Genomic DNA, 14,188 nt, shown 5'->3' with positions numbered 1-14,188 from the left:
GAAGGCCACTTAGATGTCCACTTTTGTCGAGAGGCAATCGCGGTAGAAGATTAGAGTGGTGTCAAGAACATCAAAACTGGGATGCAAATGATTGGGCCACAGTTTTCTTTACAGACGAATCCAGATTTGGATTTCATCCAGATTCTCGTCGAGTAAGACTGTGAAGACGACCTGGAAATAATGAACGTTTGAGACACGTCCAGGAAGTCCACACATACAGAGGTGGTACAGTAATGCTATGGGGAGGAATCATGATCGGCGGCAGAACCGATCTCGTTTTTCCAAATCGCTCCCTCACAGCTCGACAGTACCTCGACACCATTCTTCTACCTATCGTCCGTCCGTTTGCTGGTGCTGTTGGTGAAAACTTCCACCTAATGCACGATAATGCTCGTCCACATGTCGCGCGTCTAGTGACTGACTGGCTCACCAACGTAGGAGTTGATATATTGCCATGGCCAGCACTATCACCGGACCTGAATCCCATCGAGCATGTGTGGGACATGCTTCAACGAAGAATTACTCCGCATATGGGGAACATTCACACAACGTTTCAATTGAGAGAGCTTTTAATCGCTGAATGGGCAAATGTACCTCAACAAGACATTGACAATCTCATTTTGTCGATGCACGATAGATGTAGGGCCGTAATAAACCAGCTCGGAGGCCATACTTTGTACTGATTCCAATTTTTTTGTATTATGATTTTTTTTTGGGGTGCCAAAGAAGAGCCATATTTTTTTTTTAGTTTTGCTTATATGCGCACTCAGTATTTTTGACCATTTAATAAATTTTGTTGTAAGTTACATTCGTTTAATAATCACCCGTCAACTTTTTTCCCTAATGCGATCTAAAAAAAATAACTTCACATATGCACGGTGTCACCAACAGGAGCTAACCGCACATTTGTGGTTTCAATTAGAAGACCTAGCATTCCCAGGCATCATCTAACATCACCACGTAGGCAGCTATAGCTACCTGCGTGACTTCCGGGTCCAGGATATAAATACAGAGATAAAGATGTTATTGAGTGTGTATGATATAAATCAAAAGGAAAAATTTGTGGGCAGAACATTCCAAAAGTGGGGCAAACCGCGGACACGTGTTTCTGGCTATTGGCCTCATCAGCGCGGTGCAGCCAATTGCAAAGATGGACAACAACTGATTACCAAAAATGAAAAACTTCACATATGCACGGTGTCACCAACAGGAGCTAACCGCACATTTGTGGTTTCAATTAGAAGACCTAGCATCCCTACGTGGTGATGTTAGATGATGCCTGGGAATGCTCTCAAAAATGTACGAATATTATTAATAAAATTATCAAGTGTGAAAATAATTTGCCGAAAATTCTTTTACAGCTTGTATGAATTCATCTAGAATATTTATTGCCATTATTACCCCAATAAACATAAGATGTTTATGACTAAGGATTAAAGAAATTAACTACAGATGCAAATTTAACAAAATATTGAAATATAAAACAAGAAAACTCAAGTCATCATTGTGAGCAGTGACGATTAAAATTTTTAATACGTAATAAAAACTAAAATATAAAAATTATCTATAATTGAACAATCGATATAGCCAAACAGTCAAATGTGAAATTCTTTATAATTAATATAAAAATATTTTGATGTTTCTGGCTATATGAATTCATTTTATACTTTTTCAATTGATTTTTGAATTTGGGAGCAATTTGAGAATGTTTTATTTCTTCAGTGATTGTATTATACAGGGCGTTCCAACGAAAACTTGACCCCCCCTGTAAGTCAGGAACAGACGTGTAATCGAAAATTTCAAAGGACATGTCAATTTTGATTTGTAGAGGGACTGATACTGATATAGAAATCATACCCAAAACTTCACCCCCCTGCGGTCAGCAGGGGGGTGAAGGGGGATTATTTTATCCCTCTATTATTTCTGTGATTTTTTTCCAAATTGGTTTATTCGTTATTGAGAAATTAAATGTTGAACGTTTTATTTAAAAAAAAAACAGAAAATTCACTACCGCTCATTCAAAATGACCTCCAACTAGTTCCATACAATGATACAACTTTCGAAAGCGTTCCTTACATTATTGAAGATGTCCGGAGTCAGAAATCGGCATTCCCGAACACTCTGTCGCAGGTCTTGTAGATTTGTAGAATGTATTTAATTAGTAGTAAACGTTTTGAAATACATGACACTGCACTGGTAGTTTTTGTTGAATCTAGTTGTCCCAGAACAAAAAGTAAATAGTTGACCACTGTCAGTTCTTCACGAATTATTATTCAATAATTCTTGTTTACTATGTTCTAACGTTCATTCTACTAAAGAAAGAATAGAAATTGTTGCAACCTATTATCGAAATGATGAATGTGTTGAAGCTGCTGCAAGAATTTATAATACGAATCATCCAGACCAAAACGTGAGCCGTCAATACGTTAAACAGATAATGGATAAGTTTTGAAATTCAGGTTCTGTTCACGACATAAAACATGAAGTATCCCGTCCTGTCAGAAATGATGGAGTTGAAGTTGCAGTTTTAGAACATTTACAAATGGATGATAGACACTCTATCAGACAAGTTGCTAGAGCGTCTGGTGTATCAGCTACTAGCGTTTTTCAGATTTTGAAAGCCTACAAATTCCTTCCTTTCAAAATGAGGCGAGTTCAGGAATTGAACGAAGATGATCTTGATAGTCGACTTCAGTTTTGTGAGGTGTTCACTGAGAAATTGACCAATTATACCTATTATACAATACATGTTTTTCAGACGAAAGTTCTTTAATGTTGAATGATGAAGTGAACAGACATAATTGTCGTTACTGGATTGATGTGAATCCTCATTTGGTGATGGAAACACATTCACAAACTCCACAAAAATTGAATGTTTGGGCTGATATTCTTTGTAATCATATTGTTGGATCGTGTTTCATTGAAGGTAATCTCAATGGAGACACATACTCAAATCTACCACAAGACTGTGTTGATTCTATTATTACATACATTTTAGGAAATGATGACAATTCAGTTGAAAATGAAATAACATTCCAGCAGGATGGTGCAGCCCGACATTTTGATGTTCGGGTTAGACAGTTTTTGGACGAACGTTTTCCAATGCGTTGGATCGACAGAAGAGGTCCAGTGGAGTTGCCAGCTAGATCACCTGATCTCACACCGATGGAGTCCTCTCTGTGGGGACACCTGAAGTCGAAAGTGTACACTAAACCTACAAATCTAGAAGACCTACGACAGAGAATTGTTCGGGAATGCCGATTGCTTTTATTTTGGCAGGGGAAAAAGAGCCACAAACATACATTCATCCATCCTCACAAACTTTCACATTTATAATAATGGTATAGATTAAACAGAAAAAATTTCACATACATGAAACACTGTCATCCTCAATGGCAGGAATCCGATGTTTTGGAATGAGACACTTGCCTTATCCCCCTTCAGCAACATAACAAAATGAAGCACTAAGTTCATTCATGAAATCATGATTGTTTGTCATGTTAAATCCATTCATGTCATCACTGACAATACATAGTAATGACATTCACTCACTCATTTGATTTAAGAACTAAAACAAAGCATACTAGATCATTATTTAACACAATTAACGAGCAATCGCTGATCGGAAGTTGGGGTGGTGAAATCTACTTCATGATATCTTACCTCGTCTTTTTCTCACTTAATGGATCATTCAACATTCAATTTCAATGAAAAGTATAAGCCAATTTGAAGTAATATTCAACTTTGAACAACTCAATCACAGTTAATACATTCCAAATGTTCCATATTACTTCTTCGTCCAAAAATAATGACAGTAATACTACCATTAACATTTATTTGGCCAGAATTGCCAGATGAAACAGTATTTGCCTGGCGCATTCGCCATAAATCGTTATTTCGATTAGAAAACGAAATTCGTTTATTAATTACTCAGCTCTGTAGAATACAAAGTTACCAACAAGTAACTTAACCTCAGGGAAGTTCTTTTTATAGTCCTTTCATCCCCTAACACAAGGAAAATATGACTTATGAATGATACATCTTGTTTCGTCATCCACAAACTTACCGCAGTGAGTACGTTCTTTGTCGAGTCCTCCACTTTTTTGACGAATAGCGCGCTGTATAGTTGGTAACGACAGAGTTCCTACGTTAACCACTTGACTTAATGAACCTTTGATTTATGTAAGGACAGCGGGTGTTTGTGGCAACAATACTTTATTAATCCTCTTCTTCGAACAACCACATATTTCATGCACTGCTTTTGACAGAGGAAGTGGATTCTTTTTTTTTTATTAACTAACACGCTTTTATTAGTTTCGCCTGTATGTATGTATGTTTGTTTGTTTGTTTGTTTTTAACTATCCTTTTCATTTCCTATTTATTCCTGTTTGCATGCTCATGATCTCTAATTGACAGAATTATCGACATTATTGATTGACGAAGAATAGTAGTATTATTGTGAAAAAAGCGTGGGCGCTTTGTGCCCTATTTTTTTGTATATCAAGGCCCGTCGCTTTTTTTACAATAATACTAGTATTTTTCGATCGTTATTGTTTTAAGCTTATTTCAAAACCAGTATTTTTAACTTTTCACTGAGGATACACTACAAAATTACACTTTTGTCTATTTTCCACGATATTTCTTTATTGTTGACTAGTTTCGGCTATTACACCATTTTCAAAACTAACTGATTACAATTGAATCTGAGTAATGTATACCTAAGTTGCATATCCTAACATAAATAATTTGGTACCTACATTTTGTACACCTAAAATATCCATGAACATAACAAAACAAAGCTTTTGATATAATGTAGGTTTTGGGAACTGGATTATAGGTTCAGGAGGGGACTATTATTTAGATCAAGTTGTTCGTTGAGGACAATTGAATTGGGATTTTTCTTTGGCCTGTTTGTTTCCATAGATTCCAACAGATTCATCATTTTCCCTTTTTCGCATGTGTGAAGGATCTTTAAATTATCTTTATCTATTTTATGTTTCGAATTTTGAAGATGTTCGTACATTAATGATTTTTTATCCGAAATGACATGTTCATGGTACCTTCTATCAACATTTCTACCAGTTTGGCCTGTATATATGGATGTGTAGGATGTTTGTAGATTGAATTTCGAGAGATAATTTTTAATATTCTCGAAGATTCTACCTGCATAATTGATACTAACATATTTGTGTTCTGATCTTGTGGAAATTGTACATAGTTCTTTTCAATATTGGTAAAAAATTTCAGATAGTGATTGAATTGTTATATTGTGTCTATCGAAATCTCAACTACAGCCGCAATATTAGAAAAATCATAGATACCTCTCTTTCGAAAAACATCATTGAGACTTTTTCATTTCTCAGAATTGTAGAATATTGAGTATTGACTCAATATATATTTTTTCCTTCACCGAACAACCAAACATCACTTCAAGTCAAGTGAAGACAGAAGTTATAAGTAGTCCAGTTCCCAGAAGATTTCACCTTACAAAAGGTGGGGTAGAAGATTTTATTTTTTTATTTCGTTTTAATGGGTATACAGAGTAAAATATAAAAAATGTGACTGAATATGGGCTCGGCACAACTTTTGGTAGCCGAAAAACCTCGAAATTTTCGGACATTTTTCGGTTTTTTCGCAATATCTCGAAAAGGAATGGTTCTACCAAAAAAAAGTCCTCATAGAGAGCATTAAATTACCTACAAATTTCATAAATAATTTTTTCTTCTTCAACCAATAGGTTGTACAACCAAATTGATAACTGACGAGGAGTGAGTAGGCATATCGAAACCCTCATAGTCCAATGCAGTGTGAGAAAAAGCACTTCAACCTAGTCGCCGAGCTTTCGCATTGTTTTAAAGCCTCATTAGGGCCTAAAGTCAATACAGTGAAACAAAACTATGGTGAAGGAAATAAAGAGTTTTCTTTCCACAAAATGGTGCTTAGCAGAAAATTCGAAAAAGGCGTTATTGTTATGAAAATCAAGTAGAATGATCTAGAACTTTTCTGTGAGCCCCCCATTACAAAATGAATCACCAACTAAAAGAATGAAGGAGACAATAGAGTGAGAAAACATGTGTATGGAAAAAACTTTTATTAAACAAGTGAAGTATTTAATTACAATTGAATCATTCACTTTCATTCACTTTCACTTCACTTCCTTCTTAAGCGTTTTGACGGTCCTGGTTCCTCACGAACAGGTGCCATGATGAGTGGGTCCTCGTAGACCTCATCCATGGTTGATGACCTCATCCATGGTTGATGAGGTCTTCCTCTTCCTCACTATCTGTGTCCAGGTCGGAGGAGTACAGTGGGACATTGTCGCAGTCGGTGCCTCTGCATTTCTTGCAGATGATGGAGCATTTCAACCCGGCTTTGACACACAAGCAGGCTCGCTGACATCCAGATCTGCAAGTGCACGAGACACTTTCAAGTAGGCTTTTGGGTGGTGGGTCCTTCGTTGCATGCTGTGGAATCAGGCCCTGTAGACTGCTGGTCCACCCATAATGTTTGGGGTTCAAATATGTGGCACCCAGCCAATTTTCAATTTGATAAAACGATTTTAGTAAGTGTAGAGCAGAAGCATCAGCAGTGGGTGGCAACTGAGCAAGATTAACTTTACCTACAGACATAGACTTTTTAAAAAGATCGTATCGCATGTCATCCAAGGTTTCGAGTCCACTGAACGTCCCCTGTTGGTACAATGCTGTGATCACAAGCTCTCCAACTTCAATAATCTCTCCATTTGTGCTCTGCTCATCCAAGAACACATACATCCAACGCATGCTTCATTTATCCTGAAGATTTTTCCAGAACACTGCACAGCTTCACTTTTCTATGGCCAAATATGGCAGATGGAGCGTCACTCCCGGTGAAAGCATGGCTGATGAGGATGTATTGTAGATTGAATTTGTATGGTGCTGTTGAGTAGCATACATCATTTGCACCACGTCTTCCAGGCTTTAGGAAGAATAAATTCTCGTACTGTTGCCCAAGCCCTGTCATGAGATCAAGGAGATCAACATCTTCCCCAACCAGCACCACAGTATCACATTTCTGGGCCTTGGCTATGTCGGTTTCCACTATGAATCTGTCAGCATCCTCATGTGCCTGATTGACTTGAATTCCACAATCCTCGAACTCTGTTTTGAGTAGCTCAATTAATCTGATCTTGTTATTGGCGTTCGACAAAAACTTGTCTTGAGCAACTGCGTTGATTGTGGTTTTGTCAAAGATCACATCAGGAGAAATGTGGATCTGTGTCCGGCATAATCTTTCAGCTCTCTTTGTGCCAGACTCTGCGGGGTACCTGTAAAAAATAACTGCTACCTCAGATCCGTAAAAACTCGTCAGAAATGAAACTTTGTGATATGGTGGGGGTGGGGGGGTGATGGGGGGGGGGTGTCTGGAGAAGCTTATCGGACCAAAATATAATTCGAAAATACAACCAAAGAATGCATGGGACTCAATAACACACAAAAGAAGGCGTTATTGGGTTTTGACCATTTTGAGAAAGATGGTCCATCTTTGACATACTATAGCTTGCTCCCTATTGGTCGTGTTGCAAAAAATGAAATTTGTAGTGAATTTGATGCTCTACAACTTTGTATAGAGACTGTTTCTCGCTAGAACCACTTCTTTTCGAGATATTGCGAAAAAAACGAAAAATGTCCGAAAATTTCGAGGTTTTTCGGCTACCAAAAGTTTTGCCGAGCCCAGATTTAGTCACATTTTTTATATTTTACTCTTAATACCCATTAAAACGAAATAAAAAGATGAAATCTTCTCCCCCACCTTTTGTAAGGTGAACCCTTTTTTTTGGTCTCTGGGAACTGGACTAAAGGAAGTTTAGCAACATTTTCATCCGATTTTTTTCTCCTTTCTACTCCCTTGTTCGAAAAATGATGTGTTTTGGAACTGTAAGACAAACAAGGAAGTATATAAAGTAAAAGGGGATACCTATTCCTTTTTTCAATTCAAAAATTGCGGTCCTAGATTCCCTCACGTCCCGCGAAAGTTTTATGGGATACTATAGTAATCCTACTAATCCAACTCCTACTAATATTATAAATGCGCAAAGTTTATGAGTATGGATAAATGTAATGTATATGTATTTACGTTTTTTACTTTTTCTAGCCCAAACAGCTCAATGGATTCAAATGTAAGTTGGTATATAGATAGATCATGACCTGGAATAACACATAGGGTAAGTTCCCACGGTAACGCGGGTACAAATTAGTGTAAACGACAAAGTTATCTATATTAAATACTGAAAACGATAATTATGTCAATTTTAATAAGAATTTGACAGATATTGTAAAATATGCATTGTAAAAAAAGTATCCAATTTAATTGTATTTATGGCTCGGTATTTTGCATAAAGTGGCTACCACATAAGAGGTAGATATATGCTATTAAGGACTTTTACTCAGAAGTATTTAAGATAGACAATCTTACGGTACATTATCTGCATGTAACTCCAACGGTATAGACAGCGCACGCCAAGGTAGCTCTCGGGGAGCCAGAAGTTTTCCAACTTACTCAATACTCATCGTTATATTATGACCAAAATCACACAAAACCTTTGTTAATTGTACCCTATACAGGGCTTTTCATGATGAGCGTTAATTAGCCGTTTCTGGCCAACTATTCAACGGATCAACCTGAAAATTCCACAGTATGCATAAGTCAATATGACCTACAAGCCTAAAATATTTTAAACGAAGCGACGTTGTCGCTTCTACTATAAAGTTGCGGCTTCTTTAATTTTTCAAATGGAACACCCCGTATATAATATCATATTATGATTCATCATCACTTTGTCAACAAATTCATATACTATTTCCCTATACCTATCTATTATCGTTTAGAAGATATATATTAATTTCGATATTTTTTTTTACCAAACATGAACTTTTATAAATGCCGATAATCTTGAACTCTCTTGCACTAAAACGATCAAATTTCAAATGGAGTGGAGTGATACTATGAGGATCTTCACTCCGAGTCATATTTTCATTTGCCTCATACAGGGTCTTCAAAAAATGCAGATACTTTGATATCATGGAAAAATGCGTGGAACTGAATTTTTTCAAATGGAACACCCTGTATATTTCAAGCTCTACATCCAATTTCAGATCAATTTTGTTCAGATAATACTATTTCTATTTTGAACCGTTTTCGGTTTTAAACGGAAATTGACATGGTTTCCTTGTTTATCACTCATTTTTGTAAAACAGATTTCGTTTGATGTTTCTCAATTAGTCACAGATAATACAATGAGAAGATAATTATTAAAATACTCCTCAACCATCGAATGAAACTTCTCTTCAAACAATAGTTTTATTAACACTGAAACACGAACTGAAAATAATAAACCCATAAATTAATGAGTTAATTTAATCGTCAGTGCATTTCAGAATATGTTCAAACACATCTCCACCTCTACTCAAACAAACATGTAATCTCTTCAAAAGATTGTCATGTGTAGCGCTTCTGATCTAGTCTGGAGTCAAACTATTGAAAGCAGTTGTAACTCTCGATTTCATATCTTCCATTGTTGTTATTGGAGTAGAGTAAACCATATTTTTAATGAAACCCCACACGAAATAATCTAATGGATTGCCATCTGGTGTTCTAGGAGGCCAACAAAAAGGTCCATTATTACCAATCCATCTGTCTTCGAAGATTTCGGTTAAAGCTTCGCTGACTGAATGAGAATTATGGGGTGGAGCACCATCCATTTGGTACCATACACGTTCTCTTCACTGGTCTATTATTTAAAATCATTTAAATTCCATACCTCAGTAAATCTTCATATTTTGATGCATTCAAATTATCATCGTAAAACTCGATATAAAAAATTGACTCATTCTGGCACAAAATACATTAAATTGCCATCTTTCTTGAAAACCCCTTTGGCGAACAACATGGGGATTTTCTGGCGCCCAATAATGACTGTTGTGTCTATTGAAAACTCCATTTTTTGTGAACTTGGCCTCATCTGTCCATATGATATTGTCAAGGAAATGTTCATCCTCTTGAGTCTTGACAAGTAAGCATTAAAAGAATTCCACTCTACGAGGTAAATCAGTCTCTTTCAAATGTTGGACACAGTAGAACTTATAGGGATGCCATTTATGCTCATTAAGAATTCGACAAATTGTCACGTAGGGTATACCTATCTCCCTTGAAGCCTCGTGAAGAGAAGCATTTGGAAATGCATGAAAGTATCGCAAAACTGTTATAACATATATGAATGATTTTTGGACGGAAGGTTCCGTTCAACCTACAGTTTTTTAGTAGTCCATTTATCACATTATTATTCGGTTTCGGAAGTTGTGGATATCTTTCATGAAATACCCGGCATGTTCTACTTGCAATTCTATTGCACTCACCATAAATTTATTAATAAATTCAAGAAATCTTCATTACTGTAGCCTAATCTTGACATTATTTTATTATAATTGGTAGCTATCACAATCAGTCCAAACCACCAACGAAAGTCTGACGTTAAATAATTGGTTTATTTATTTTTCCAGAGCACACTATTGAAAAATATTAATGTGTACTGTTGTACGTTAGAGACCAATACCTCAATGTATACAAATTGTAACTTTTTCTAAGGTAGATACTTACCAATTTCGAATTGACTGATCTGAGACAGTTAAAAAACTGGATCAAAAAGAAATATTACTAAGTATAAAAAAAATGTTGAATATCAAAAATAAGGGATGAATTCAAAAAAACGAGCAAGAAAACCACGTCAGTTTTCGTTTGAAACAGTTTATCTCGAAAACGGTTCAAAATAGAAATAGTATTATCAGAACAAAGTTAATCTAAAATTGGATGTAGAGCTCAAAAATGTTGAAATATACAGGCTGTTCTATTTGAAAAAATTGAGTTCCACTCATTTTTTCATGAGATCAAAGTATCTGCATTTTTTGAAGACCCTGTATGAGGCAAATAAAAATATGACTCGGAGTGAAGATCCTCATAGTATCACTCCACACCATTCCAAATTTGATCGTTTTAGTGCAAGAGAGTTCAAGATTATCAGCATTTATAAAAGTTTATGTTTGGTAAAAAAAATATCGAAATTAATTTATATCTTCTAAACGGTAATAGAAAGGTATAGGAAAATAGTATATGAATTTGTTGACAAAGTGATAATGAATCATAATATGATATTATATACGGGGTGTTCCATTTGAAAAATCAAAGAAGCCGCTACTTTATAGTAGAAGCGACAACGCCGCTTCGTCTGAAATATTTTAGGCGTGTAGGTCATATTGATTTATGCATACTGTGAAATTTTCAGGTTGATCCGTTAAATAGTTTGTCAGAAACGGCTAATTAACGCTCATCATGAAAAGCCCTGTATGTAAGCTATATTTATGTGAAGTTTCATCTAAATCTGTTCAGTCGTTTAGGCGTTAAAAAGCCACAAACATATACATACATATATACATACATTTATCCATCCTCATAAACTTTCACATTGATAGTAGGTATAGATTAGGAGAGGAATTTACGAAAATTATAGAGATAAAGTTTGTATGAGGTGAAGAGTTTTATGATATGTTAGTATTATATTTGATTCGTTGAAAACAACGTTCAGAAGATAATCTTTGGAATTCTCAGATATATTTTGATAACCTTTTATTGTTTTCCATATCTTCTTAAAGCAGAGCATCAGTTGGGATTCATTCTCTTTTCGTGAAACCGAGGGCGATTCTCTTTGAAAACTCGGTTGTTATGTGTGGAAAGCAACACCCAACGTGATTTTTTTTGAACGGAACACCGAGTAATGAGTGGAATTTTCATACAATATCTGGCAGTAGTAAAACTCAAAAAAATGGTACCTCGTAAATCCTTAGCTTTAAAAAATTTCTACTTTTAAAAGTTGTCGTTCACAAATCCTTTTTTCACCATGTATTTATTGTATTTGCCTGAAATGGAACACCAAAAACGTTATTTCACTTCGCCCCTGGTCTTATCTATTTTAGGTGTAATATTATTTGATGTTCTCATTCAAGTTTCAGTATAACTCTTGTCTTTATTACGGATGTTTTTTCGTTACGTGACCGAAACAATAAAGAACAAATAACCCATAAATCTATTCCTCGTATCGTAAAAGACATTCCATGTATATATCTCCAATTACTCACTTCATTCCATTAGATGTAAAAGGCATCGGTGGAAATCTTCCATTTTGAGGGCACATGAAAGTATGCATGAGCTCGCTAAAACAATGAAGTCATGGAGTGTGGGGTTTTTCAATAGGAACACAAGAAATAAGAGAGGATTTCAATCAAACGAGATGAACCTCATGACTTTATGCAAGAGGTGGGCATCAACCGCGCAATTTCACCACTCTTATTGACTTTAGTATCTTGGCTGGTTTTCATTATACAGACACTACGGGTATTCACGGAAACGCTATTTACTCTCTGTTCAACAGACTGATAATCGAGAAAACATGTGGCATCCATGAAGTAATCAAAAATAACTCACCTTCCATAATATTCTCAATATTCACCGGCATGATATTGTTGCAACTTAGTACTCGCTTGGCTTATTAACGAGAGGAATTTATTCGCTGTTTCACCCATTCATCATTCATCCAAATAATGAAAGAACTCATTTAAAAAGTTAATTGAATATGTATTGTAACTAAACAGGGAAAATACTTCAGGAATAAACCTACACTAAAATGGTAATCAAAAATACAATAAATCACCAAAAACTTAAATCTTACTGCCACTCAACAGGATCGAAGATGTGCTGCATTTCTGGAACTTTTTCTGAAGATCAATAGATACTGAATGAATTTCTCAATACTGTCTGTTTATGATCGTGACCTCCCTCAATATTTATGAAGATTTTTATGCTGACAATGAAGCTTTTGATCGGGTCACTGTACTAAGGTAAAATGCTCAGTTTGCAATCTGTGCGAAGTTTGCGTATTTGGAGATTGTTTTATATTTCTATATCCTGTGATCGTATCAATTTTGATGTCTATAAACTTGGAATAATGAAAGATGGAATTCTGAATACAGAGTGTTTTTATTTTAGAATAATGAAGTTGAGGTTGGAACATCTTTCAATTCATGTATTCGCTTAAAATAGTGTTTCTCAAACTGTTCGCCGTGGAACCTTTACTGGGGCGCCGTGGGCCACTGGTGAGTCTCAAGGTACAACTTTCCACAACATAGATAACTGAGAGTAAAGGTAATACGTCGGTACCTATTAATAAAAATCCTCTGATAATATGATAATATCGGTAATTGCAAAATGCAATCCGTTCAGGCAGCCACCTACCTACTTTTATTAATTAAATATCTAGTGTAGTCTTTACGTTCGGGGCGCCACGATAACCTTTGAGAAACACTGGCTTGAATGAATTTGAATTATTTCACGATTATTTTCCATATTTGACAATATGTATTATCATAAGAAAATAATTTCTTTGAAAAAATCTGCCTGAAATTATGTTAGATGAATGGAATAGCATATATAGGTTATTTCAAAAATGGCATACCATTTATATGTTTAGGGTCTTACAACAGAGACTTCCGAACTTTGATGATTAATAACGGCCATCTTGTTAAAGCTACATCTGTCAAATTAGTTGTCATTTATTCGGCCTATTTTCCCATATCACCATGATCGGGCAACGTAACGCACGTTTCGTTCATTTTACGGTCGCCATAATCGTCCTACTGGGAGGATATTCGTAATGTGGTGGATGAACTTTAATTCTCTGGTTCAGTAAACGATCGACCAACACTCGTACGTCGACGAAACGCAAGATCTGCCGTAAACATATCCGCTGTCTGTGAGAGTGAGCATGAGAATCCGTGGCAGTCGATTTCGTGTCGCTCACAAGAACTCGGCCTTTCACGGACCACAACTTGGCGAATTTTGCGTCGTGACTTGGGCCTCACTCGTACAAAATTCAAATCATAGACAACAACGTGTGTTCGCTGAATAGGCTCTGGAGCAGTTGGCAATTGACCCTAATTTTCATCGAAAAATCATCTTCAGCGATAGAAGCCATTTCTGGATGAATCGGTAAATGAACAAACAAAATAATTGTCGAATTTGGGACGATAGCAATCCACATGAGATCCAAGAGCGTGAAATGCATTCCAAAAAAGTCACTGTTTCGTGTGGTTTTTGGGTTAGC

Source organism: Leptinotarsa decemlineata, unplaced genomic scaffold, assembly GCF_025532065.1.
Source record: "Leptinotarsa decemlineata unplaced genomic scaffold, Ldec_3_MD MMD2_tig00000882_RagTag_RagTag, whole genome shotgun sequence".
NCBI classification, from domain to species: domain Eukaryota; kingdom Metazoa; phylum Arthropoda; class Insecta; order Coleoptera; family Chrysomelidae; genus Leptinotarsa; species Leptinotarsa decemlineata.
This window is presented reverse-complemented; position numbering follows the sequence as displayed.